General features: G+C 45.7%; 1 protein-coding gene across 8 annotated transcripts in view; it reads right to left on the bottom strand.

Annotated features, from left to right (window-relative positions):
* HMG20A (high mobility group 20A) overlaps positions 1-24,792 on the bottom strand; it is a 265,307-nt gene that overhangs the window by 143,777 nt on the left and 96,738 nt on the right. For 3 of the 8 annotated variants that reach the window (XM_086959289.1, XM_086959286.1, XM_086959290.1), the window contains exon 3: positions 7,298-7,358. The exons of the other annotated variants lie outside the window; for them this stretch is intronic. The gene's annotated coding sequence lies outside the window, so the exon portion shown is untranslated. The remainder of the gene's footprint in view (positions 1-7,297; positions 7,359-24,792) is intronic. 8 annotated transcript variants of the gene reach the window in all.

Raw genomic sequence — 24,792 nt, 5'->3', positions numbered from 1 at the left:
GGTGAGGAATCCACAGGCAGATGTATCCATCAAAAAACTATTTTATGATCTATACCTTTTCTCAGATAATAAAATGACGCCTTTTTCTTTAATGTTAGGGTTGAAAGTGAACGTGCATAGTTGAATCTAAAAACAAGATGCACTAGTAAAGCACTGTGCACCAGATTTGAATCTTCATTTAAAAAAAATGCAAAAACACACTGTCTTATGATTCTGAGCTGTTCTTGAAGGCTTTTCAAATTCGGTGATCTGTCAGACAACATATTCTCTGGTCTTCTACATCAGAGGAGGGTTTCCATGCCTCTCACCGAGGGCAGACAAACAGGGTGATTGGATATTTACTCTCGAACTAAGGCTGGGCAGAAATGTGGATTTTTTATTTGCAGAATGAGTTGCATAAAAAACTATGCAAGATTCCTCAGAGTTGATTAAACGGGCAGAAAAAATGCAGCTCGCGCTGTAATTTAGCACCAGTAGCACAACAAGTTCTAGAAAAAACAGTGCGAACTGCACCATGCACTGAGCAGGCAGCAAATCTGCTCGAGCGACAGCCCACTAACCACGAAGGCCCGCGTTAAAAATATCACAATGGGGGATGACAAATCTCGCTCCCCAGCTTGAATTTCGGAGAAAAATTGCACCATGTGGCGGAATTTGGCCAAAACGCTGCATTAAAGATTAACACAGAATGATCAAAATTCCGCCAACTCTACGGACAGATAGAAACCTTCTGCCTACCCCTATCCAGAACATTCTCATTCCAGGGACTAAAGCCATCTCCACTAGTGTGCGTGTATTATAATTCCAAGAAAAGCAAACGTTATCCGACATTATACATTAAACAATACAAAAAGATTATGGACGAAATGCTAAACATAGTCAAAAATTCATCCCCAGGCATGGATCTGAGCCTAAATACATTGTTTTTTTCGCTCACAGCACACTTTCGGTTTGGACCCAACCATATGAAAATCAGTCTGACCCTGCCCCCCCAAGGAAACAGTTTAACCCCAAGTACCAGGCCAAGTTTTCCCTGGACCAGAAAACAAGCATCCTGGAACCCGTTTCGGGATATTACCCCTCTTAAGCCAGGCTAGCTGGAATTGGTGGTGTAGCAGTTCAGACTGGCCTGTTCCCTTGGGCAGCAGGGTGAAGACTGATTTTCATATAGCTGGGTGACAATGTTCAACATTCAGTCCATCTTTTTGTGTTGCTGTAGTCACCCTAAGAGGGAAGGATATACCCAGATGTGGTTCCCCGATCACTCTGCCACTGGATTCAAGCTAGCCTGGCTGATGAGGGGTTATTGCCTGAAACCAGTCCCAGAATGCTTGTTTACGGTCCTGGAAGGACCTGGCCTGGTAGTTCAGGAGCAGGGTCAAGACTGATGTACATATGGCTGGGTCCAAATTGCGGTGGCATGGTGAGCAAAAAAAGATGCATTTAACCCAGATCTGCGACTGGAGGTGAATGTTGGACAATGCTCAATATTCTGTAAAATGCTCCATTTTTTTAAGCTAAACTTCACTCCTACGGCAACTAGTAATACTGCATGAACTCTTCAATTCTGACGATTTGTGCTCGCTGTGGGGCACTATTTTCGTTTTTTCTCTTGCTCGTGTTTTAGGAATGTGGCGTTTTCTGTGCTTGGCGGGCAAAACACAATCTGCTGGCAGCATTAGGAACTAGATGAGTGGGACAAGTTTCTACAGTTAAAAGCTTTTGTAGCACACGCAGCTTTTGTTGCATCAGTTTCCGCTGCTTCGTTCACGAAAGAGAGATCAGCCTGGTTTTAACCACAGCTATCGTTACATCAGCACACGTGCCTTCATTCACGAAGAGAGTTCAACCATTGCTTCAACCACTGCCATAGTTGGACCAACATTTGTAATTTTGTTTTATTCCTATTTGGTGTCGACTGCCATTGTTTATGTTTATTTATTACGATCTGCATGTTTTTTTAGGGAGAGCCAATACCCGAACCGGTTCTCCAGTACCAAAGTTGGCAGCTCTGTACATTACACCAGATCCTCTCAGATCCCTAATTTGAAGACCAAACTTGTTTTGGTGAAAGTTGACATTACTGAAGCTTGTTCATTCTGCACCCTTCGTGTCCCAAAATACCAGACTTAATCGTCATTCCAATACTGATAATGTAATACATAAACTAAGACAATTCAAAAGTAGACGGAAGAAATAAAGACGTATGTCAACAATGCCTCTAGTGGTTTTGGGGATGAACTTGTTTTGGGTTTCTTTTCTTCGGCAGGGCTTATTGTGGTTTAAAAAGGCTGGTACTGTCCGGTTCTGATTACCTGCACTTCTTAAACTAAATTTGAAAGGGAGAGTACCTGCACTGTTTACCACTGCTGCAATATATTTGACAGGAGAGTTCGAGCAGTTTTTAGGAGCAAACGGGTACTCTCAATAGTGAGTACCTACACTCATAGGTTTCCATTTAAAGCATTGTGGAAAATATAATGCGCTTTACAAGTGCACACATAACCAAACACGCATTTGCAATGCAATCGGTCTCGCCTTTCGGGCCTTATAAGTATTAACAAAGCTGACATGTTTGTGTAACCCGATATGCAGCTTCTAGGGACCGCGCAATTAAAGCTGCATGCCCCTTTCCTTTCTCACGCTGCATGGAATACCTCTTGTGAGCTGGGGCAGGTGGGGGCTGAGGTGAAGGGGAGCCTCGGAGGGGGTGTCAGCAGGGACAGACTGAAAGCGGAGAGAGATCCGTTAACAGCTCCAAGTGGTTCATCAGGCATAGTGGCCCCGTAGGCTAGTAGTGTGAGGGGACCTTTGTATTCCAGTTCTTTCTTTTCTACTCGCCAAGGGAGAAGGGGGGCCAAGAGAAGATTGTCATTTTGGCCTTGGGCAGTGTTATTTATTTGTTCATTTATTTACTTCAACTATATGAAATACACGAACATGTTTGACAAGTAAAGGAGTTGTTCAGCAGCGCAGACACACCAGCCTGGTTTTCCAGCTGCTGTTTACATGTGATCAGTGCTGACATTAACAGTACGAGACAGCGTATGCCTGAGGTGAGCCGAACCGTAGTCCCATGTTGCATGCTGCGGTGAGCAGATGCCACATGTGACTGACAATTGAACAGGTCATTGAACTGAAATCCTTCGAAGTATTTTTATTTTTGATCTTTTTAGAACACGAGAGAATGACATGATAGCTAACGTGGGTGTCTAGGCTATGCGGAAAAAACAGTGCGGATGCATAGGATAGAATAAATTATAGTAAGATATATGGTACTACGCAAATAAACTGCAAGTCATACACGGCACCTGTGTACAACTAGAAGAAAAGCCTAAAGGAGAGTTGAAGGGGCTTGAAGGAGTACCTCCTGCAATATATGATGATGTGTAATCAAGTGTGTATATATAGCCAATGTCTTATAGAAAAATAAATTTCCATTTACACCACATGCTTTAGAGGGCTGTGGCACTGCTGAGGTGTAGTTCATTCTATGGATTCTAGTATACGCATGATATTTGAATTTTAGAGATACAAAATCAGTCACCGATCTGCGTTATTATCGACGGCTTCAGAGTGATAAGACTGTGACAGCATTATCTTGAACTCCTGTGCGCACATTTTTATTTCAAATACTAGCCTTACTGTACATGATTAATGACACTAAGCCCTTCCCAGAGCATCTCCACGCACAACCAGGCCCCAGCCTTGCGGTTTATTTACCACCATCTACTAATGCATTCACATCCTTTATCTCCAGGGAGTTGACTCTCCGTGCCTACGTCCTTCTAAAGCTGTAATTGTAGTGTTAAGTGCAAGCATTCTTGCCATGCTTTTGAGGTTCGTGTAATCACGATACAACACTCACACTACATGTCCTCTACACAAAAATAAACGGCGGCCCATTGCATTAAACACTCACTAGTAGAGTAAACTGTTTAAAGGCAGGTCTAATTCGAAACTTAACCCGTCCTTTAGAAATCGGTGAACTTAGTACAATTGAAATGGTAATACCACCCGCTATTAATAGCGCTTAGAAACGGGAAATTGCTATACGGTCGAGGTTCAGACCGATCCAGCTTAGGATCCTACACAGGTCATGTACTGCGCGAACACTCCAATACAGATTGGACTGGTGTGATTCCAGCCAATATATTATGGGCTGTGGGGAGGTGGGTACCTTCTTTCACATCCTCTGGGGCTGCCTTAATATCCAACAATACTGGGATGGGGTGTCCAAGGCGATATCTACGGTGGTGGGCACGCAGGTCCTGGTTGAGGCACGATGGCACTTATTGGTAGTGACAGGGGAGTCAACCTGACCCAAATATACCAAAACATGGCTTATATTGTCCTCAGGAGTGGCAAATGGAAATAGTGCGCAATCATGGGGGGCAGCCAATCTACCACGGGTTGGAGCCTGGACGCAAGATTTAGACGGTGTCAGCATCGGAGGAAGTGGTTTATCAAAGTAAAGGGTTCCCCAAAAAATGGGAAAAGATCTGGACCCAGTGGGAAAAATACAGAAGTAATTGTACAGAACAAGGGAATTGTTTAAACAGGTGACTATAAAATTATGAAGACGGATTTAAGACTAATTGTTTGAACATGTACTATTCCCTCAAGTACCGCTGATTCATCATACCTTGTATTTATATTGCATATGTAGATGTATTGAGCAAATGTTTAATAAAAATAATTATTTAAAAAAAAGATGTTATCGGGAATTTCAACTGGAAAATTTTAACTTTAAACACATCCTTTTGTATTCCCTTATTTTCCAAAATATGTTAGGCACTGAATAAAAAAATATTTCAATATAGATTATGAAGGTAAGTGACATACATATTCAGTAGCATTTTGGTCAGAACAAATAGTTTCAGTTTTTCTGTTGGGTAAAGCATCCGGGGTAAAGCTTCAGAACTAGCTGAAGGTGTCACACAATGCCACAACACACAAATCCATGCTGCATAAATCCACTACACATTTTAACATCTCATAACAACATGCCACATAATTCAACTATACACACTACCGCAGCACATCATTCCACTCCATCCCACATAATTTACAAATCAATAAACTACAGATAATTTAACTCCACTCCAGGCCACAAAATTCCAATTGACATAATACCACTCTGATATAGAATTCTACTCCACACCGTATAATTATACTCCGCACAACACAATTCAACTCCACATAATTCCACTACACTTAATTACACTCCAATCTAGACGTCCTGCAAATTATTTACACTACTCATACCCACTGAATTCCAACACATAATTACACTGTACATATAAAATGTCCCCTTCGCAACATGCCACATAATTCCACACAATATACTACTCCACACCATGCCACCTAATACCACTAGAAACGATGCCAAGAAATTCTACACAATTCAAAACCACACAACATAATTACACTCCACATAAAACCACTCAGCGCCACATAATTGCACTACATATAATCACACTCTTCTCAATACACCATATATACACGCCACATAAATGCACTCTATGTCACATACCAGCAATCCACATAAATGCAACCCGCACCATAACACATATATCCAATGAGCATGATGTTGCTTAACGCCACACACTTCCTGCCACACAATTAAACTCCACACATTTCCAATATACACCACATAATTCCACACCAAACAAATACACAACACAATTCCCCAACACATCACATACCGCCAATACACACCACAGATTTACACATCATACCAGAAGCAACAATTCCAATACAGCCCACATAATTCCACTCCACACATATACATCCACTACACTCCAAACCAAAACACATAGGTAAAAGACATTGTCATTTACGCCAATGTTCTAGCTCTCGCAAATATGAGACCAATTGCACAAAAAAATGCTTGTTTTGAGCTGGGGTATAATGTCCATGTTTCTTTCAGGTATGTACAATGGGATTTGAAATTTACAATAATGTAAAACATAATGAGTAAAATATCGCATTAAAGTACAGAACTCCGTCGAAGTTAAATGTTTTCCCATAAATACACTTCAGTTTTCGATTTTAATTTTAACGGTACGCACTTAAACGTGGAAGTAAATGTTGGGGGTATGTACCGTATGTGTACAATCGCTTTGCCTTCATTATTGTGCTCGGTCTGCTATGCACATGTTATTTAGGTCCATGTGATCGAAGTACCCCCGCAACATTTAATGTGTGCAAACCAGATAGTGCAATGAAAATCATTACAACAGGCACCGTAAAAGTTAAGTATATGCCCGGACACATACACGGCACTGGCAGAGTATATCGCCTCAAGTAGAAACAAAATGCAACCAATTATTTTACTGCCGATAAAACCTTCCTTTAATAACGAGAGCACAACCCTTCACTGAAAACAGAATACTGGAACGAACCCATTACTTTAGCGCTATCCAGAAAACGACATAGAGATAAACATTCCAGCATACACCGAAATGAGGGCACACAAATGGCACACACAAGAGCATAAACTGCACAAACGCTGAACACGTAGCACGTGTGTGCTACAGATAAAGGACTACTGAATATACAGGTGGTAGACTTGAACCACAGTCCCCCGATGTCAAAATCAGAAATGTAATCATATTCCAGGCGTTTAAACCGAGGGCTAATAATAGCTGCTTTAGTCGCCCCATAGGCTCTACCGCTGTACGCTTTGAGTGCTCGCCCTGGGCATGGAAGCAACGGCTCCCATCTGCACAGAACTGCTGCCTCCGCACTGCGCGTGGAACATCTGGAGCTGCCATCCGAGCAGCAGCTACCCTCGAGCCAAGCAGGAACATCTGGGCTACAGCACGAGGGAGCAAACACAAAGGCACGGTAAACACGGCTCGGCGAGGACGCAGGTTCGGTGCTCAGCTCAAAGCTGCGCTTCGTCGCCAGATGCAGAAAGGTGCTGGGAAGATAAGAGGAAGGGGTGGCGAGGACGCCCGAAAAGGGCAATACAATACAATATCCGCCGCTTCTGGCGGGAAAATACCTCAGGAAAGTCCAATCACATGCAACTGGAAGCACTTCACCGGAACATCAAGTCACCACACACGCACTTTGCTCTAAGCAAACCTGCAGATTGACATTTCTATACATGGTATTCAGTAAAGCTCAAGTGAGTATTAAATCGTCGTTCAGTACATCTAAAAAGAGAGAACATTAAAACTCGTCCATGGCGCAAAAGATAAAGGAAGGACAGAAAGTGGGAGCAAACATCTCCAACAAAGTAAAATGGCACTGTCCATAGCAAGCACCTGCAGTCAATAGGTCTTACCTTTTGGCTGCTAATGAGGGCCTTCTGGCGTTGACAGTGCTTTTTCCAATGCTGTTCAAGACTGGCAAAGAGAAAAAAATGTTTTTGAAGTAGCTGTACAGCACAAAAAAAGATACAATGGCATGCTTGAAATTGCCCACAGCGTTATTTGTTTACTGTTGCAAGATGTTTTTGAAGATGGGAGTGGCCCGGCAAATGATGACCACTTAAAAAAAGTGTGTGGGGGGGGGCGATTAAAACCTACAAGGAGGGGCAAGGATATGGTGGGAGAGTAGCGTCAGAAGGACAGGGGAGCAATAGTGGAGAGCAGGAGGTAATTTTCTTTCTCTAATAAAACCCTTTGAATTAAAAAAAAAATGTGAATGCCACCCATTGACAGCAGTAAGGGGTGGGAAGGGTGTATGATGGGCAAGGGGTAAGATGTGCAGTTGCAGAGGGGAGTGATGAGGAGTGAGACAAAAATCAAGAAGCTTTGGGTTTAGGAAAGAAATGGACTAGCTGGGGGTGGAAGAATTACAGAAAGTGTTGGTGGGGATCAAGCATAAGAGGATGGGAGTAGCAACTGGACAAAAAGATGCTAGGAAGGCCTACTGCTCCTTAGGAGTGACAAACATAATAAGAGGAAGAAAAGCTAATGAAAAAGCAAGATAGCATATAAAAGTGACAAAAACGCCAATCAATGGTGAGCAATGGGCAAGCCCAAAGACCACTATAAGTTTCTGGACCGGTTTATAAAATGTATTTCAGCAGTGGGTCGCTTAATGTGGTCTGTAAGCAGGCAAAAACAAGTACAGTAATGAATTCCACTTCACCAAGAGTGTGGCATGATTGTGAGGGTCTCCTTGAATTCTAGGTTCATAGCCAGTTCTAGTTGATGAGCATACATATAACACTAGCACGTTCAGCAGAACCTCTTGTGGAAGCGGTTTTGTCGTTCTGTGGCCCCATGGGTTATACAGCATTTAGCAAAATTCAACATCACTTATCAGGAGTATCAGAACCTGTGACTTCACAAAGAGTGCAAGCACCAGGTTTTGCAAATTCGGGGTTCCTATACACAAGGAAAAGCAAAAACTCAAATGCCAACAACATTTATAAAAAAAACAGGTTGAAATTGCCCTTCCAACTAAAGCAGGATGCCAAGTCTGAAGAGCAATTGTTCTTGGAGTGGATGCTCGTGTCCTTCTCAATGAAAGACGTCTTTAACTTCTGACCCTGTGGTAACTATAGTGGCATATCCAGTTTCTTAAAAAGGAACCACACTGTCAAGTCCTTGGAACTGCAGTACCAGGATTAGTTGCTCTGCCCTTTAAAGAGATACATGATGATTAATATTCTCCAAAAAGCTACATAAACTGACATTTTTCCTTCAATTTAGGAAAACATTTGTCGCTAAGATCATTGTGCCGGTCAGTATTGCTACTCTTACCACTCTAAAAGGAAAGCAGTATTACCTGGATCTAATAGACATGGTTACTTCAGTAATGAAACAGCAAAACTCAAACCCATGCTCCAAGTACATTAACCCCTTCCAGGCTCATGACGAGCTGGGCTCGTCATGGTGTAGCCTCCTCGCACACTGATGACGAGCCCAGCTCGTCATGGAGCATGGGTTTTTTAAAATCTCAGCACAGAAGGAGAATTCAACTAGCGCGGATGTGGTTAAGAAGCTCTGGAAGGAAAAGTGTGCCTTACAAAAAGAAAGTCTAAACTGACCCGCTACACAAAATTAGCAGGGATCTTGCACTGATGTCATCTAGTTTCGGAGCTGAGGCCCTCGTGGGAGCTCTTCATAGAGAAAACTTGACTGTGCCATAATGAATTGTCCCTGAATGCTGTTCAGGAGAGTTGAGACGGGGTGGAGTGATGATGTGGCATCCTAGGACGCCAGGGGTGCATGGCACCAAGAACTTTCCACCTCCACTTACAAACCCCATTACAAAAGAGAGAAACAAGGAACAAGACCCTGTACCTGGAAAGCAATGAAAGCGGACAATGGACAGTTTGAATGGGAAACCACCAGATCCCCTGCTAAGGACTTTGTCACCAGTTGACCCCCAGGACTAGAGGGTATTTCTAGGCCAGTGGGGCTGGCCTCTCTTATGCCTGAGGTCCAGTGAGGGGGACATCTAGACTCCAAGTGCTCTGCCAGACAGCTAGAAGGCTTTGGGGCTTGAGAGCATGGGCAGGAGGGTGCTCTGCTAACTGATTGTGATGGGGAGGCACAAGATGCCTTCTAGCTGTACACTTATTACCTCATAAGTGTATCACCCTAGGCACCAGTATTTGTTTGCTGGAATCTCCAGCAAAGTTTTACTTCAACAGTTCAATCAGTGCGTTTTTTGAAAAGATTACTCCATGTACTTCTTAAGTTCAAATCCAAAGGTTGCTTTATTCACTTTGTGTTCATTTCAAAATTCAAGACAATCCGTGTTCCAATGCATTTCGGTGTTTAACCACACCTTCATCAGGGAACATCAGAATTAGTGAGTGAAATATCCACGCGTATGTTCAGTCGAATTTTTCAGTCGCCCCCATCAGAGGAGAGGAGCCCCAGGAGCTAGATAGAGAAGGCTGGCACTGGCAGGCAGATAACCAAGCTCCCAGAAAAGTGTGACCGTTTAGAGGGCATGAGGCCTGTTGAAAATGGCAATAGTGGGTAGAGTTCAACACCAGGAGCAAAATGAGTCAAAGACAGAGAAAATCCATCCAACGATGATATGATATGAGCAAGATATGAGCTGGGAAGATTTGACCGGTGACATTTTAAAAAAGAAACAGAGCGTGTGGCACTCCCCAGCTATCACTGAAATTACCCATGGTAGTCCAGGGCCTAAGTGTTGATGCAGCTGACTTAATTTTACCATTAAGAAAGAGGGACGTGTGTGGGGCCCCCTTCCCCAAGCTCCCACAAGGCACCTGGGACCCTACTATGTGGTGCCCAGTGCAACCTTGATTGGGGCCCGGGACCCAATACCCTGGCCCCGAATTGAGGAGGAGAGGGTGAGGGCCCGGCCCACCCCCGCGTGACAGTGTGCTGCCCCCACTCACCGTGCCATGAGCAAGCAGGGTGTGTTGAGAATGTGAGGCTAGAGAGTCTCTAGTGTCATCCCTTAGTTGGCACACAACTGATCGTCTTTAGAATAAACTATGACTTTCATTCAAAGTAATTTCTTTTTAGATTTGGTTTATTTCAAAGTTCAGTTCATATTCATATCGAGATTGTATCTTCAAAATCATATATAAATCAGGCACTGTATTTCAAACGTGTCCAATGCATTTCGGGCATTATATCACATGCCCTTCATCAGGAAAATCACAGTGCCCTTCGTGAACGAGAGGTCTCGAATCTGGTATACTGGATTAACAGGATCTTCTATGTCCGGTAAACGTCTCACGGGACGCAGGCAGGGTGTGTAACACAATATCCATGTCCAGCCCGCATGGAGCAAGCAGGGAGAATGCAGATACCGTCTCTGCCGCTGGTAACCAGCAGCACAGGTCGAGCAGCGTTGCATGGGCATTGGAGCTTACCTCACAGCTTCCTCAACATCCGCCACAGAATCGGGGTGTGGGACCAGGACATCCCTATGACAATAGAATACACACATGTGGTCCAAGGGCAGCAAAAAAATATTTTTCATAGCGCTCGGGAAGTGAGGACCCCTTGTGGTTGATCCTATGGCTGCATTCTGTGGCCAGAGGAGAGTAAAAGAAAGACTCTAACCCATATGTTGATCATTGCTTTCAACAATGTTTTATTAATAGTAGTAATAGTGAACAATGACATGTTTTTTTAGCATAGAATGCATTTGCATTTAATTGCTGATTCAACTGGTTTACATGGTGAATCCTATCAGATGCTTATGGTTTTAAAACTGTGGCGACATCCTGACAAAGTTGATAGGCCTGTGATATATTAATGTGGTTACCCCTTCCTAAAAACACTAGACCTGCTTTGAAGTGACACTCCCTTATATTGTGGTGTTGCATTTGGTATAGGTGGGGGTATTGTGATTGTGGGGCACAAGACCCACTAGGGGTGAAATTCAAAATGAGGGTGTCAACAAAGGTATATATTTGTAAATTAATGCCATGACTGGACAATTTATTGAGTGTTTTTGCGTACCAGCAAGTGGAGATTATTAGCCCACACCACCTTCCCTGAGTAGGCCTTGGGCTGTGCTGCTTCTCTATCTGGAGAGAGTCAAGTAAGCAAGTAGCAAGCAAGTTCCAAGTAAGTAGACTATTGTGGATCCATTATTTGTGAATGACCCTTATATTACAACTAATAACCCAATTTCATACACATACACACAAAAACAGTAAAAATATTGTAAACAATTATTCATCAATAAGCGTAAAGATTAGGTTAAGCAATAAAAAGGAAATGATACATTACAGCTGTGGTAACAAAAAAGTCAGTGCCATATATTGTGAACACATGAACATATCTGCAATAAACAATTAAAATAGCTTGTTAGGCCCAAGATGATTCAATGCAGCCATACATAAGTGTAACAGTTCTTTTAAGCTACTGTATTTTTCACAAAATGAGTGGTAAGGGTAACAAGCATTGGCATAGCCAATAGGTCTCGCCTTTGGGACCTTATAAGTGTTTAGCCATGCAACAATTGATGTTGCACCAAGGATATTGTGCTGCATAACTAAATACTTATAAGGTCCCAAAAGCGAGACCTATTTGCTATGCAAGATTTATGCTCTCTCTTTCTGTAAACATCAGGTTAGGATGTGGGGGCCTTGCAGCCCCATATAGCCAGTTATTTAGGTCAGAGTAGGGTGGAGCAGCAAAACAAAGTCTGTGACGTATGCAGAAAAATACAGTCACACATCCTACATGTTTAGCCATGTATAGAGGGACCACCAAATACTGTGAAACAGCTAACGAGTTTGGGCTAGCTGTGGGCAGACAGGGAGGAGCCTGATCCTTCTGCAGGTCATCATCCTAAAAAGCACATACTGATCCCTGTGTACTCGGGCACTGTAAAGCACATAGAGGCCATGCGTCATGAGTACGAACATTACGTGCTCTAGGATAGGAACTTGCAATATTTGAACGCTTTGGTTGTGCTACCATATATAAGAAATCTTCCTTCCATCTTTACCACACCTGATGAGAGGGGACCCAATCAGACCTGCGGAGACTCGGAACCAAATATCCCAGGTGGTGATTTCAAAGTGGAACAAACAGCAACAGATAGCGGAGAGCGAGTGTTCGGCCAAGGCACAGGAGGGGCACCACAGAAGGAAAAACATCCGTACAGCAGTGCCCTCGTGAGAGGCGGGGAGAACCACAGCCAGCCCCTGAAGTCATGTTTACAGAGGTAAGGAACGACATAAGACGGCCGGCAACTCGGGGTAGGGTGAGAGTCTCAAAGTGCGTTCCACCCAACAGATTGGGACCGGTTTCGTGTACATCTTTCCTGCGGTCTGTACAACAGTGAAATCAGAATTTATTCTGGAAAGCAAAGTAGGTAATTGGACAATGGAATGTTATTACCAGAGGGAGGAGAGAGTTGGACACAGATGTGGACTTGGCCAATGTAAATGCTTCCATAACTGGAAAAGGTCTAGGCACACAAACTGGGAGCATGAGCCTTATGTTGAATGTATCATTTATTTTAAACAAGGATGGAAGAAATTGTAAACATTGTAATTGATATGAAAGCCTTCATCCAATCATAGAAGCACCGGAAGTGGCACCTCGTGACGAGAATGCTAGTGATGTGGTAGCCCTGCATTGTGATGTTACGAGGACCAGGGAACGTGAAGACAAGGAAAGCCACACGGGGCAGACCACTACTGCAGCGGTAAGGAGGAGCTGTTGTTGAGTCAATATGTTAGGAAACACAAGGTTATATTTTCAGGTGCACAATTCGATCAGTTTTAGGGACGTAATGGTTAATCCTGTCAAGATAGTCTCCATATCTTACCCTGCTTTCCCTCGGCCTGAAAATATATGGTATCATCTGTGACATAGTGATGTCATGGTGACATGATGAATTAGGTACAAGGCTACATCTCACGTGAGGTGAGGGGAGACTACTGCTTTCACTTTTCAAGCACTCGTACTCGTGCTTGTGGAGGCATCCAACTTGCAGGAGCAAGCAGCGGCACGGCCACGTCAATTACAAACAGGGCGCCGTTGCTCGCTCCTGCAAGGTGGGTGCCGCCGCGAGTGCTTGAAAAGTGAAGACCGACTGCTTAAGGCCCTCTCCTAAGAGCAGCACATGCGCGCTGCCTAGGCGAGACCTAAAAATGTCCTTAGAGCTAAAGTGGTTCTGTTATTTGGGGCAACTGACTTTTGTCAGTTCATGTGCTGTCCTCTCTAATTGGATGGCATAGACACGTTTTGATCCTTTCAATTTATGAGTCTCCTGAAGACATGGACTTCTGTATCGAAAAATTTGAGGCAAATTCTAAAACTTTCATAGCGCAAGTGTGAAGAATGATTTTATTTAATTTAAATTTTTTCTAAAGATATTCCAGGGGGGGTGGAGGTTGCACTTTCACAGTATTAAGACCAGCTTCAACAGCCTCTTAAATTAGACTAAAAACTTCGGCTTTTGTTCCGATGTTCAGCGCTCTTTTTTTGAATTTTTATTAAAAGGCAGCAAAAGCTGTACATAGTAGCCAGTTTCTTAAATATGAGGAAATAAATGATAGAGTTGTTTGTTTCTTATACAATTGGTTATGGCAACGGAGCTATATTGGTATTTTTTGGAATACATGAGAGAACCATAGCATGAACGACTATTTCCGAATGCGTAATATGTTTCCCATGTGATGGAATGGTCCGCTGCTGCCTGGTAGGAATGGGTGAGTGAGGGAAGGTTGAACTGCCAGTCAATTTGGCATGCTGTATGCGTGAACCTTACACTGGTGCAATTAAGGGAAAGGATGCACTGATATAGCTGTGCTGTATCTGTTCTTCAGAGAGGCCAGCTGATTCAAATGCTCTGAAAGATGGACATTTCACACTCAATAAATGGGAATAAAAACAAATATAGTAAAATCAAGTAACATGCAACCCCTCTCTTCTACTTCTAAATACTTAAAGCGGAAGATAAACCTTAAGGGTGGGGTTACCAGAATACAATGACACTCTGATTGAGAACGAACATTGTTTTTAATGATAACAGCAATCTCGCAGACGAGTCTTACAAAGTCTGACCCTGGAGATAAAATTCCCATTGAACAAGGCTTTCCCAGCAGGGACAAACGTGCCAATAAACTGTTTTTTGATAGATTTGCAGAACAATTTAATGCTCGAATAAACAATAAGAATGTCTCTGTATTGGAGATAAAGAAAGGCATGCCCTCGGCTCGAGGCTTGAGACACGTGCTCCCAAATGTGAAAGAAAGCATTTTTCTCGTGCACTCCCACCATAAAATTAGTCCCCTTCAGAGACTGAGCTGCTGGGACAATGTGTGCCTTCTTTATAGCAATACAAAAGGGGGTGGTGATGGACGGAGCATCTGAATCAGACACTCACACCCAGTCAAAAGATCTGGGTTTAATCCATCACCGTTCTTTAGTCCACTCTGCCACCCCAGTTCAGACATGGCTATATGCAAATCAGTCTGAACCTGTGCCTCATGGGAACAGTCCAGCCAGAACTGCCAAGCCATGTCTTCCCTGGACCGGAAACAAGCTTCTGAGGACCGGTTTCTGGCATTCCAGCCGTCTTCAGCCCGGCTTGCTTGAATCCAGTGGCAAAGTGAGCAAGGGACTCACGTCTGAGCATACCCTGTCACACTTATGGCGGCCAAAAGCGGTACAAAAGGGGGTGGTGATGGACGGAGCATCTGAATCAATCAAACACTCACACCCAGTCAAAAGATCTGGGTTTAATCCATCACCGTTCTTTAGCCCACTCTGCCACCCCAGTTCAGACATGGCTATATGCAAATCAGTCTGACCCTGTGCCTCATGGGAACAGTCCATCCCGAACTGCCAAGCCATGTCTTCCCTGGACCGGAAACAAGCTTCCGAGGACCGGTTTCAGGCATTCCAGCCGTCTTCAGCCCGGCTTGCTTGAATCCTGCCCCCATAAAATTAGTCCCCTTCAGAGACTGAGCTGCTGGGACAATGTGTGCCTTCTTTATAGCAAGCTTTTTTTTTCTTTTTCAAACTTTTGCAAGGGCTCGATAGATCCCGAGGCATTTCTACCGGGCCATCTCTGCCGCCATCTTAAAATGAGCTCACCTATTTATTACGAATAAGGTACTGCACAACCACTCCCGAGCTGCCATTTCTGAATGCCTTTTTACATACTGCATTCTTCATAAAGAATAGGAAACCCTGCTCTGACAAAAAAAAGTTACTGGCTTCTGCAGTGCTTGTTTTGCTTTTTTATTTTTTTAAGAGTCCAAACCACCACACTCCTAAACTCAACAGCACATCTTCCAAATAAGACACCAAAGGCGGGAGAGAACTGAGCAAACACCTTAAGGTTACACAGTATTTTTAAAGTTCCTTTTGGGTGGCGATTTTTTTCCTTCAAAAACAAAGCACAACGTGAGGAATTTCTTCCAAAAGTAAAATAGTATATTAATCTTCCTAGGCAAGCACTCATGATTATAGGGCTTTACCGTAGATTAAAGCAAGCAAGATAGCTAAACTGTGGTTATAAATGTAGACAATCACTCTGTACACCAAGCGATTACACAGCTGTCAAATTTCCCCAAATCAGGCAGCTCCCAGTTTCCAGCCAAAAGCGCCAAGCTTGCTTGAACTGGAAGTTTCAAATTTCGCTTTAGAGACCAGGCCTCCAAGCTCCAGTTTGCCCCGATAGACGAAAACCAAGTCCGAGTAAAAGATAATGTCATATATTCAGTTGCCATCTATACGACTGACTGGCAGGATGAGTGAGTGATGACTACATTAAAGATCAGAGAGGCATGTTCCCGCTGCTGTACGGTCTGTGAATGGAAAGGATTAGCCACAAGAGAAGGTGGTTCCTGACAGACGCGGAAGAGAGTCATGGCTGATCGCTTTACCAGGAGTGCATGAGAGAGGAGAAGGGAAGTGGAGAGCTCATGCCTGACACACTAAGCCACGGCTACATTTAAGAACAAACAGAAAATGTACACCCTTCTCTCCTGACTCTGATGACAGGATTGACAGGAGACTGGAAGCAGAGCCCGCTAAGCACTCACAAGAAAAGGGAGGGGGGGATGAGAAAGGTATGCAGAACATGTTGGAACTACAGTCGCACATTGAGCAACAGAATATATTTAAATCTGGCGCCAAACAGAGGTTGTTTGCATCGGGAAAGATAAATCATCTATCTTCTTCTCAGTATAATTCCCATGTCCAGTATATCCTACTGCTACCCAATTCACGGCTAAACCTGTTCCGCTAGCCAGCACGCCACTACGCAATACATGGAGGAAAATACTCAGTGAAAATAACAGTCAGTCTGAGGTGAGCAAAAGGTACATAGGTTCAAAGGGTCACAATACAGTACTAATACATCATCACCTGAACACCATCCTTAAGAATTAGTTCCCTATTGACCTAATATCACTGGATATGATGGCAGTTACAAACAAAACAATGGCATACTCCTAATATGAACAGACCCATTAAAAACAACCAGGAAGAACTTTGAACAGTTACACTGTGACAGAAGGCTTCCTCTAGAGTTCATCAAGAAGAACACGTCAACAAAGTATTTCAATTGTGCATATTTTGCCACATGCGAAAAAGTAAGAAATGAAAACATGGTCATGTAGGAATTTCAAAATGGGAATTGGGCCTACCTTGGCCAATGCCAGAAAAAACATGGTTCAGTAAAGTACAGTTGTTGTAATCTACTGTTGAGTATAATGCATCCTCCCCATAGATGTCCAGTAATGTTCTCTTCCCTGCTACTCAGCCGGTGTGTGAGGTCATTAGAATGTTGTGTGTGTTTGGGTGAGTTCAGCAGGAGTGGATGGGCTGAGCAGCAAGGACCTTGCTCCCGGTGGGGTTTTACCCGTTTAACCTCATTTACTTGTAACCTGATCTGAACTTAATAAACCTACATCTTTTATACACTATGAGGCCACATCTTTGATTCCAACAGTGGTTTTGTTTTTAGCGCAAAAAGTTAACGTTACTAACCAAACATTATATAGCAGAAATAGCTCATACAATAGTCATTAACACGTGAAATTCATGTATGTGATTGTTTCTGAATAGCCTTTAATTCTGCTGCCCACATTTCTGATTCTTTATTTATGTCACCTTTATATATTCATCAAACATTCATTTCCACGCGCAGTGCAATCTGAACGTCGGACAACGTCCTTGCAGCTTGCAAATACCAAATAATCTGCTTGCAAGCGTCTTTACCTCGCTACTCGGTTCTGCTTCACCTATGACCACTTCTTCTATAGCACTTCCAGTAGAGATGGCCTCTAAAGACAGTCCTACTTTGTCAATAGGAATTGACTGCCAGTATTTCTTAATGCAGCGCTACAGTCCAAATTCCATAAATGTACACACTTTGACAGCCACTGCTTTACCATACTTTCTCTATCTGCTCACTTACTCACCTCCAGTATTCCTCTACCACTTTGCATTCATGGATTTGTTCCCAGATTGATTTATCCCCATTTCCTAGATATGGGATTGTTAGAACTGGGGGTATCTAGTTGGCTGAGGTAGGTACCTTAGTCCAAATAGGGGCCCTTGCTTCTAGTCAGGGTAAGGAGGGACACACTCTTGGATAACTCCTGCTCACCGCCTGGTAGCTTGGCACGAGCAGACAGGCTTATCTCCAAGTCAATGTGTAAAATATTTGCAATCCCACTCCCAGTAACACAGTGATAACACCACAGATGAACATCACATTGGGTTCACAAAAATAGCGGTATCTTTATAAAAAGGAATACTATGAGACCAAACGATAGAAATCCAAAATATGCGTATTCATAAAATTTCACCTGGCTGGTTATTAGGCCAGCAATCACTTGTTGGTTCTTGCGGTATTAATGAGCAATTCACGATCTCTAATGCAGTCCTAATGCAATGCTATCCAGTTCGTAATTCAGTTCATAATGTAGTAATAAGACAGTCCTTCATTCAAGGCAGTTTGAAATGCAATAATAATGCGGTTCGTAATGCAAGAATAAGGCAGTTCGTAATGCAAGAATAATGCGATTCGTAATGAAAGAATCAGGCAGTTCGTAATGTAAGAAAAATACGATTCGTAATGCAAGAATCAGGCAGTTCGTAATGTAATAACGATGCGATTTGTAATGCAAGAATCAGGCAGTTCGTAATGCAAGAAGGAGTAGTTTCTGTCCTGTAACTCCAGTTCTGTAGTAGGGGTATCTCTGTTATAGTCATAATCTAGTGAATAGTGCCGCCCATGTGCGTGGACCCCGGAGCAATATAAAAATAATCTCTTAAAGTGTTGAAAAAAATGCAGAACTGCACAGACACTTAAGAGAGAATTTAAAGACATATAATGCAGCCTATAAACAGGCTACACTGTCCAGTACTTCAACTAGAAATTCCACCAAAAACCCACAAACAGCAAAGCCTGTCCAGATTTCCCTTGCCTTCAGCAAAAACCCTCTGGAATGATAGAGAGGAAGACATGGACAGACAAGCCCCATAGGATGCCATTATGTGGCTCAAAACAGGATACTGTGCCTTTAAGAGAAGTTTCCAGAACTTCACAGTATCCCAGAATGCACTGCAGGTCCCTTTTACTTTCAGTTCTTTTTGAAGGCGTAACACGCCAGACCTGTAGCATTCCTTACATGAATATCTCTCCACCGGGGAAGAGGGCGGGCGCTTATGACTATAACAGAGATACCCCTACTACAGAACTGGAGTTACAGGACAGAAACTACTCCTTCTGTAGTAGGGGATCTCTGTGTATAGTCATAATCTAGTGAATAGAATGGCAAGCCCATCCCCACACCAAAGCGTCGGTGGAGAAAGAAATCAACACCACTATTGTGCGAACAAATTCCGCAGCGAAGCCTGTCCAACCTGAGCATCTGCCCTGGCATCAGTGTCCCGACAGTAATGCTTAGCAAAGGTATGAACAGACTTCAAGTGGCGGCCTTGCAAATTTCTGCAATCGGCACATTACGGAGCAAGGCTGTCGTGGCAGCTTTGCCCCTGGTGGAATGAGCCTTAGGCTTACCTCCTAAGGTCTTATTAGCTTTCTGGTAACACAGTTGTATGCAGGACACAATCCACCTAGAGATTGACTGCTTAGAGGTCGCAAGACCCGTCCTGACCGATCCATAATTGATAAACAATTGGTCTGACCTACGAATACCTTTGGTCTTATCCAGATAAAATTTCAACACCCTCCTAACATCCAGGGAATGTAAGGACCTTCCCGCTGGAGATGAAGGGTTCTGAAAAAACGTAGGCAAAGTTATAGTCTGGTTGACATGAAAATCAGAAATAACCTTGGGAAGAAATTTAGGGTGAGTACGCATAACAGCCTTAGCAGCATGAAATACAGTATAAGGTTCTTGGAAACACAAAGCCTGAATTTCACTCACCCTGCGGGCCGATGTAATGGCCACGAGGAACGCCGCCTTTCAGGACAGATGCTGCAACGAAGCCGTATGAATGGGTTCAAAAGGCTCCTTCATCAATCTGGACAGCACCACATTCAATTCCCATGAAGGCGAAGGAAGCCTGACAGGAGGGAACACTTCCTTCAAGCCTTTCAAAAAATCTTTGATCACAGGGATCTGGAAGAAAGAAGTCTGTGAAGGGCTTTTCCTGTAGGCAGTCAATGCAGCGAGATGAACCTTAATGGAATGAACATTAAGTCCAGACCGCGCCAAATGTAGAAGGTAAGGAAGGATGCCATCTTCCTTGCACGTCGTTTGGTCAAAGTTCTTGGACGCACACCAGATACAAAATCTCTTCCACTGTAAGCATAAGAGGTCCGAGTGGAAGGTCGCTTAGACTCCTTCAGTATGTCCATGCAATCTTCGGGCAGATTCAAATGGCCATATTGCACTATCTCAGGAGCCATGCCGCCAAACTCAAAGACGAGAGGTTGGGGTGCAACATTTGCCCCCCGAACTTCGTGAGAAGGTCCGGCCTGCACGGCAGCCGTATGTGCGGAAGGAGAGACCGGTGAAGAAGGTCCGTGAACCACCATTGCCTGGGCCATTCCGGGGCAATCAGGATCATCCGTGCCCTGGACTGGGACAGCTTGATGAGCACCGCTGGAATCAGGGGAATGGGTGGAAAAGCGTACACAAAGCTGTTCGACCAGTTGATCCAGAGTGCATTCCCCGTCGTCCCTTGCTGGTAGTACCTGGAGGCGAAGTCTCTGCATTTGCTGTTTTCGGCGGTGGCGAACAGATCTACGTCTGGAGTCCCCCACCTTTCGAAGACTTCTCCTAGTACTTTGTCGTTTATGACCCATTCGTGGTTTTCCTGAATCAGTCTGCTCAGTGCGTCTGCCTGAACATTCTGCACACCTAGTAGATGGGTAGCTGTTATCGTCAATCCTCTGGCCAGAAGCCAGTGCCAGATAGTCTGCGCCTCCCGAGACAGGGTGCGCCATCTCGAGCCCCCTTGCTTGTTGAGGTAATCCATCGTGGTCGTATTGTCCGTCTGTACAAGCAGAGAGGTGGTCTGGAAGGACGGATGAAAAGCCTTCAGTGCCAAGTGAACAGCTCTGAGTTCCAGGAAATTGATGTGATACATGGACTCCATCGGAGACCACGTGCCTTGAATCTGTAAGTCTCCCGAATGCGCTCCCCAGCCGTGGAGATAAGCATCCGTCACGATAGTCTGAGTGGGAATGTCCTTGTGGAAGGGAACCCCTCTGAGGAGATTCTCCGCTGAACACCACCACTTCAGAGACTGACGAGCATGCAGAGACAGTCGTATCTTGTCGTCCCAAGATCTTCTCCTCTGGTCCCATTGGTCCTCCAAGCACTCCTGCAGGGGTCTCATGTGTAGTCGTGCATGAGGAGTGAGGAAAATACAAGAGGCCATCGACCCCAGTAGAGAAGACACCGTCCTCACTGTTGTAGATGGAGCGGTCATAAGAGCCTGAGCCTTCCGAAGGATCGATCGCCGTCGCTCCTCCGAAGGAGACACGCTTGCTGACAGCGTGTTGATGGTGGCTCCCAAGTACTGAATGCACTGGACCGGGATCGGGACAGACTTAGACATGTTGATGTGCAACCCCAACTTGTTCAAGAGAACGCACGTCTTCTGGAAGTGTGCTTGGGCTTCCGAGAAGGAGGATGCCTTGATCAACCAATCGTCCAGGTACGGATAGACAAACACCTTGTTCTTCCTGAGGTGTGCCGCTACTACTGCCATGCACTTCGAGAATGTTCTGGGCGCAGACTTCAGCCTGAATGGCAGCACTGTGTATTGGTAATGGTTGGCGCCGACTTTAAATCGCAGAAACATCCTGTGTTTGCACGCGATGGGCACGTGGAAGTACGCATCCTGTAGGTCTATGGCACAAAGCCAGTCCCCCTGTTGCAACTGAGGAAAAATCTGATGCAACGACAGCATGCAAAACTTTTCTCTGCGAATCCACTTGTTTGCCTGCCGCAAGTCCAGAATAGGCCTGAACTCGCTCTTGTCCTTCTTGCGCACCAGGAAGAACCGAGAGTACAGACCTCTTCCTCTTTAGGACAGAGGTACGTCTTCTATCGCCCTTTTCCTTAACAGGATATCGGCCTCCGCCTGGAGCTCGCGCAGTTGATACTGCGAGCTGACCGGAGGGATCGCTGGAGGAGGGCTGATGAACCGAAGACTGTATCCATTGCAAACAATATTCAGCACCCACTTGTCCTGAGTAATTTTTCTCCACTCTGCCAGAAAAAATTGAACACTTCCCCCCACCGGAGCGGGTAACGGATGAAGGGGAATTAACCGCTCAGGGTCGAGACCCGGCTGGGCCCTTGTTCGCGGTAGAGGACTGCTGTCCCCCTCTACCCTTCTGTCGTTTCTGGAAGGGTCTCCGGAACTGCTGCTGTTGTTGCTGCTGCTGTCCTGAAGACTGCCCCTGTCCTCTTCCTTGTGCGCCGTAGCGCCTCTGGATCGGCCTGTAGGATTTCTTCTCTTTGGGCTTCTCCAAGCCCACAGCCGTAAGGGTCTCGACCTCCGCCTTCATGCGGGCCATCTCATCATCTGCGTGTTTTCCGAACAAAGTATCCCCGGAAAAAGGCAGGTTGGCCACCCGCTGCTGGGCCTTCGGCTTGAGCGACGTGAGCCGGAGCCAGGCATGTCGTCGCTGATTGATTCCATGGCAGTAACCATGGGCAGCCAACAAGGAGACATCCGCAGCCGCGCTGATGACCTGATTGGACACCAGCATCCCTTCCTTTAGGATCTCTTGGAAGTCCTCCCTCTTGTCTCTCAGTAGCAGTTCCACGAACTGTTGCAGGGAGTCCCACAGAGCCCGGTCATAACGTCCCAGTAGAGCTGTATCGCTGGACGCCTTCATGGCTGTGGATGCGGTCCCACACGTCTTCCTTCCAGCTGAGTCGATCCATCGACTCTCTTTATCTGGCGGCACGGTGGAGGACGGGGAGGTAGAGTGTAGCTTCCTGGCCGCCGTCACTATCACTGAATCCGGTATCGGATCAACTCTCAGAAAGGCAGGGTCCGAATCCGGGGCCCTGTACTTCTTTAGAAGTCGGGAGGGAGCGGCCTTCACCACCGCCGGTGTGAGGAACAGCGCCTCTGCGGGTTCCTTCAATCCAGGTACTAGTGGAAGCAAAGGGCGAGACAGGTACCTCTTGTGGAGCGTCTCGAATATCACTGACGTCGAAGGTGTAGGAGCCGTCACAGCGATACCCAACTTCGCAGCCCCCCTCAGGAGGACCTCCTGGAAAGTGGCAATGTCATCCACTGGAGAAACCCTGGTCTCTGGGGAGTCCGATAAGGTCGGGGAGTAGGAACGGGTCCTGGAAGAGTCCGTGCGAGACCTCGACCCCCGCCTCCTATGGCGACGCCTTGATCTGGTGGAGGATCTATGACGACTCATTGATCTTACTCTCCGTCCGGAGCGTGAACGTGACCTCCTCGGCCGAGGGCGGTCAACCGGGTCCACCGGAGCGGGTGACTTGGGTTTGGACGGGGCCTTCGGTTTAGGCGTACCCTTGGGAGGCATAGGAAGAATAGGCAGCGCAGCCGACCTCGGTGGAATTGTCGGCGGCTTCACTGGCAACCCTGGTCCAGGATGCAGTGGAGGCAATGGAGGAGGAGTAGGAGTCCTCGGGGGGAGGCCCCTCGGCAATGGAGGAGGGGGAGTCACCTTCCCCGATGGGGTATACACCTCGGAGTACACCGAGCCCGGCGAACCTCCATCTTCACCAGCCTGGGACGTTGGCGAACTTCCCACAGCGTCAGGCCTCTTTCCGCCTCTCTTTGACGTCGAGGAACGGCGACCAGACGGCGAGCGCCGGCCTCCTGACGTCGAGTGCCTCTTCTTCGGCGACGAACGCTTTCGCCTCAACGGCGATCTTCTACGCCTCGACGGCGACCTTCTGAGCCTCGACTGCGAACGTCTGCGCCTCGACGGCGATCGACGGCGACCGTCTGCGCCTCGACGGCGATCTTCCATGCCTCGACGGCGATATTCCATGCCTCGACAGCGATCTGCCATGCCTCGACGGCGATCTGGGACTCGACGACGACCTGGGCCTCGACGTCGACCCGTGCTTCGTCGGCGACTTGTGCCTCGATGGCGACCTGTGCCTTGACGGCGACCTTGACGACGAGGACTCCCTCTTCGCCGACGGCAAACGGCGGTGTCGCCTCGACGGCGAGCGCCGACGCCGGGCCTGTCGACGTCGAAAGCTCGACGCCGACGAGGACAATGAAGAAACAGTCACCGGGGACTTCGACGGTCTAGTAACATCCCTCGACGCCGAGCGTCGACGTCGTTTAGTCTCAGACGATGGGGAGCAGACCGTAGTCATCCCTCTCGACGCCGTAGTGGGCGCAATAGACCCAGGCGGAGAATGGTGGCGTTTGCTGGCCTTCCTGCCCCTGGGGAGCCCCCCAAAGGCCTCAGCATGGGCAGAAGAAGCCCCTCCAGACCCACCTTGTGCCTTCAATTTTCTTTCCTCGAGGCCCTGAAGTCTGATCTTCTTCCTGTCCTTCAGGGTCCTGCCAGAGAAGCCTTGACATATCACACACTCAGGGATATGTGAAGAAGGAAGGCAGAGGATACACACCTCATGGGGATCCGATTTGACCTTCTTCCTGGAGCACTCAGGGCATTTATCGAATAAAGCAGGCATATTCGACAAAAAACAGAGTGCAAGAACCAAGGAGAAAGGCACCAAAGTACAATAAAGCACTTAACTTGAGAAAAGTAGTGAAAAAATCACTAAAAACCCTTAAAAAGGGAGAGCTCAATGCTCCAGGGTCCTGCTTGCAGGAGCCGGAAAAAAGAACTGAAAGTAAAGTAGTTGAAGTACTGGACAGTGTTCGAACTGGCTATTTCTGGTAGGCT

The sequence above is a fragment of the Lissotriton vulgaris genome, chromosome 2_2, assembly GCF_964263255.1.
Source record: "Lissotriton vulgaris chromosome 2_2, aLisVul1.2, whole genome shotgun sequence".
Lineage (NCBI taxonomy): Eukaryota > Metazoa > Chordata > Amphibia > Caudata > Salamandridae > Lissotriton > Lissotriton vulgaris.
This window is presented reverse-complemented; position numbering and strand designations above follow the sequence as displayed.